The sequence below is a fragment of the Chenopodium quinoa genome, unplaced genomic scaffold (assembly GCF_001683475.1).
Source record: "Chenopodium quinoa cultivar QQ74 unplaced genomic scaffold, ASM168347v1, whole genome shotgun sequence".
In the NCBI taxonomy this organism is placed as follows: Eukaryota; Viridiplantae; Streptophyta; class Magnoliopsida; order Caryophyllales; family Amaranthaceae; genus Chenopodium; species Chenopodium quinoa.
The window spans coordinates 2,714,699-2,719,734 of NW_018742899.1; the positions used below are offsets into that span (position 1 = coordinate 2,714,699).

The 5,036-nt window shown below is 30.6% G+C and overlaps 1 pseudogene; it reads right to left on the reverse strand.

Moving 5' to 3' along the window:
• LOC110727002 lies at window positions 1-4,827 on the reverse strand (annotated as a pseudogene).
• Window positions 4,828-5,036: the final 209 nt, after the last annotated feature.

A 5,036-nucleotide genomic window follows, 5' to 3' on the forward strand; every position in this document is an offset into this window, starting at 1 on the left:
CAAAACATTAAAAAATAGTCATAAGAAATTAAGAAGTCATCTTCGAACTACAAGGAAAACATGCTTTTAGTGACCACACTTTTTGGTGAAGCCGTCAATAACCATAATTTTATACAAATTGATTGAGAAACTCATCCACGGTTGTGTATTTCAACTCAGGATATAGTGTTGTGGCTTCCACACCGAAATATGGCTTGATATCAAAATTGTATTGGTCTCCTTTCACAAAAGCTGAGTAAGCAACTGATAATATCATTTTCAGTAATGCATCTGTTTCATCTGTGAGTAAGGAAAAAAGTTAATTATAAATAAACCTTTTGTTTCTACAACTAAATGTTGAATTGTAAACCATCAACAATATAATAGCAAAATATATATATATATATATATATATATATATATATATATATATATATGTATATATATATGTATGTATATATATGTATGTATATATATATGTATATAATAACACGATTTACAAAAAAAAAATGATGTTACGTGCTCACCTTAATTTTAAATTTAAAGGAGAGAATTGGGTTAAAAAATTTTATATACATTCAGGTGCAAGCCTGTAAGGTGCACCCATAGAACCAAGGGTATATTATATTCATTTAATATTTTTTTTCATTTTAAAATATTAAAATGAGAAAAAAAAAAATCAAATGAATAAAAAACTATTCTTGAATGCATGTACCTTTATTTACAACTGGGTATATATAAAAAGTGTTGAAATTGGGCAGAGGTCTAATTAAATAAAGTTCTAACAAAGTCGAAATATTTTAGGAAAAAGTAATCCTAAACTGACCTCGAATATTGTTAAGAAGTTGTTCCTCCGTGACATATATCCTTTCAAGGTTGTTACCAATTTTATTCTCCCATAAAGACACAAGCTCGTTGAAAGAGTAGATGTTTGGTGGGGGTCTAATGTGAAGGATCTTGTTTAAGGTCCTTGGATCATCCATCGCTTTGAGTATACATGGCAATACCTTCTTCCATGTTGAAAATTCCTGTATTATTGTCAAAGTAAAAACAAAATGATAATTATTAATCAATTAATCATCGAGTTACTATTATATGCTAAAATGTAATGAAAACTAAAAAAAACCACAACAAAATGAACCAACATCTTATTTACTATACATATCACTATGTTTGTATGATCTGAGTAATTAATATGTTACAGAATATGATCTGATTCACCTATTCGTAATACGATGTTTTATCGTAATAGGTTACAAGATGAATCCTCAACCGGCTACATCAACTTTAAGATGTAATAAATAACCTTTATTTTGAGCATGCAAATAGTTTATTTGTACGTGAAAATACAAATGGGCTTTACCTCTTGGAGTTCCATCGCCTAATATATGAACAAGATCCCTTGGAGGAGCTTCAAGATCAGGATGCTGAAATAAGTTTTGGATGCAAGTACGAGCAAAGTAGTTTGCACAAACGATGGTGTAGGGGATATCTTCTTCTTCAATTACTCGTCGTAGTTTAGACTTAGTCTCGAACAAACTCTTAGCTGGTTCGACAGCGTGAACTCTATCAACATCCATACCAAATTCAGATGGCAAGAATCTCTGAAAACATAAGCTACTAAATTAGTGTATAAAAAAAATTATATGGAGTATATATGTAAATTTTTTGGGCTTTGTACGTACAAGTATGTGTTTTTGAAGGCCATATGTGTATATGTGACTTTTAACCTATTATATATACTTTTTTTAACCTCTTTTTACTAAAAAATACTTCCATATGACTTTTAACCTATTGTATATACGTTTTTTTTTAACCTATTATATATACTAATAGACCAAGTTTTAGTAGCTATATCATCTTTTTACTAAAAAGATACTTCCACGGTTCCACCGTTTCTATAAGTTAATCCCTTTGCATATTGATATACTTTCTCTGGTCTTTTATTATCGCACCATATAGGTTGGACACAATTTTTTTGGTAGTGGAAAAAAAGGAAGAGAGAGAGGGGTAGAAGTACAAAAGTAACCATGTGATGTGATGTAAGTATAAACTAAAGAATCAAGTGTTTAAAGTAAGGGTAAATTGGGTATTTGTAGTGTGAACAGAGATATTTTGTTTCCTATGATGGATATAGTGCAATATTTGTGAAACTTCGTTAAAAGACAAGTGGCGCAATAATTAAAAAACGAGAAAGTATAAGAAATTAAATAACATAATCAATCTTATTGGCTTCGTATTAATGTCTATTTTTCGTATTTTATTGCAAAACAAATCGAATTAAAAAATAGTTATGTTTTACATGTGTTAGAGATCTTGATGAAAAGTCAAATAGGGTAAACAAGGACAAAGGAAGTATGTCTCGATCTACTAATAAAAACGATGTGATAAATGACAAACCTTGATATTATTAGATTCTTTGATGGCTGCTATAATCTTCTTTTGATCTTGTATAAGAATGTTAGAGTGAGAACGATGACCAACCGTTGATATCACCACATCCACTTCCTTCATTGCTCTCAAAAGGCTTTCATGATCGTAAATGTCTCCCTACATTTTGAATCAAAGATTAAAAATGTACCTTTGGAGAAAAAAAATGTTAAGATTTTCTTCCTCAATATGCAATCTATATCTATATATATACTATCTATAAAATATATTTAAAAAATGTGCCTAAAAACGTTCATGTCACGTGGTACCCTTCTACACTAAACTTGTCACATCATTTTCAACAAATAAAGTTAAAAATGCTTATCATTAGGTTTGAATTAAGACCACTAAACTATGAATTAAATACATTACCATCTCAACTATTGATTAATCATACTTTTATTATTTGACTCGTAAATATATATACTTTTATGTATGAATTGGAGAGCATTCGATTACTACTATTTTTTAAAAATCAATTCGATACTACTATTTTTTAAAATCAATTCGATTATTTGATAATACTCATCTATAACTAATACTAAAATGACAACCACTGACATCATTCTATATATCCTAAAATTAGAAACATATCATGGTGTTATTAAAAATTTTCCCTCCAAAACTATAAATAATGTTATGATTTTTATTTTATTAAAATTCTGATCAGCTATATTATTGTTATTATCAATTTTTGAAAAATAGTATATTCTCTCTAACAACAATAATTTAAATTTTCATTCTCAGGTACCCCTTTCATCATTCAATTTTTCTATGAGCTCTACAGTTTATAATATTTGATATATTATTTATTTTGGGATTTTTTTTTGTTTGTAATTTTGGTATGAAAAAATGAACAAATCTAGAAAATTTTATTTGCTCAAATCGTGACTAATCTAGTTGAGATAATAAATTGCAAGACAGATAACATATGGTTATAAAATAAGTTTAGTTGTTTAATTATTTTGATAATTATATCTTTGTTAGTTTTAAATATGTCAATATAAAATAATATAGCATGTATGTAGTTAGTCAACAGTAGTTGAACGTACTTGAATCATAATATAAATAGATATAAAACCGCCTAAAAAAAATGTAAAGGATAAGAGCAAAATTACTCAAAACTATACAATTCACAAGCAGTCAAACTAATGTATTCATAGGTTTCATGAAAAACTACTATAAATAAATAGGAAAATAAAAAACAAAGAAAAAATTATGAATCTAACTATCCAAATACAATTGTTCAAAATAACAACTCCAGGCATCACTCATTCACTCAGGACACACACTAGTTTTTATTTAAAGGTGAGCGATGTTGATCGATCCTCAACTTTTACGAATTTAAAGTTGCAAGTTATGCACTTGAAAGTAAGGGAGAAGGGTAAGGGATCTCCACTTCCAAATAGATATTATAGTTGGGATGATTGCGACCTTATAATCTTAAGGTTACAAGATGAATTCCCAATCAAACATAACAAATTTTATTGAGATAATCCAAGTTTATAACATTGATAAACACGGTTTCTTATCTCATGCTTGGAATCCGCGTTGGTTGATTAAATAAGATATTTTGTATTGTTTTGCTATTGTTTGGCATTGTTTGGGTACTGTTTTGCAATCGTATGTGGACATTTGCTACGGTATGCCCACGTTTGTTGGACAAAGGTTATACATATAAACCCCTGGCCCCATGACTTGAAATGACAGCACTACTAAGATAAACATTTTTTATTTATCAAGGTTATAAAATAGAGGTGATCATTAGGCGGACCGGGTCGAAGCTAAAAATTGTGCACATTTCTCGGGCCGGGCCGGGCCAGAATTTTTGTGCCCGAACCCGCCCAAATGGTCGGGACGTGCGGGCTTTTCGGGTCATCCTAAAAAATCAACTAAATATGCATAAAAACGCATTCCTAAACCCGCCAAAAAAATATAAGTTTTCAGGCCGGGTCGGGCCCAACCCGATTTCGGGCCAAAAAAATCTGCCCAAAATCGGGCCGGGCTAACTTTGATCACCTCTATTATAAAGATAGGCAGCCTCCAACCTTGCTCGGTTCCTCCATATGCAATTAGTTGCGAAAATACAAGTATAGAAGTGGTAAAAATACAACTAAAATGAGATGGAAGTAGAAGAAATGAAGTTAGTCAAGAAATTTGACGTACAATGAGAACATTGACACCAAGGCTATGAAAATACTCTTGTGTATGCACTTTGGAGGTTTCTTCCCGGACAAGAGCAAAAGTTTGGTGTCCATTCTTGACACTTGCTTCGGCAATGAATTTTCCGATGTATCCCGTTGCTCCGATGATCAATACTTTACTCTTGAATGCCATTGTTTAAGAGAAGGAAGATATGAAACAACTAGAAAGAAAAAAATTGGTCTTAAGCTTTGGTGTACGTAGTGAATAACTGAATATACCGAAAGTAACGTTACTAATGTATGATATTTGTATATGTACTCTTTGAAGGGTAAGATGTGCGTGGTTTTCCTAGCTTTAGGGCCCATGCAATAATCTTCCATGTGCTTAATGTTAGTACTATTGTATTCATGACATTGCTTGACAATATTCTTATGTCCTTTGATAATTGTCAAGCAATTTACTCCATGTAATAAATTAAGTAT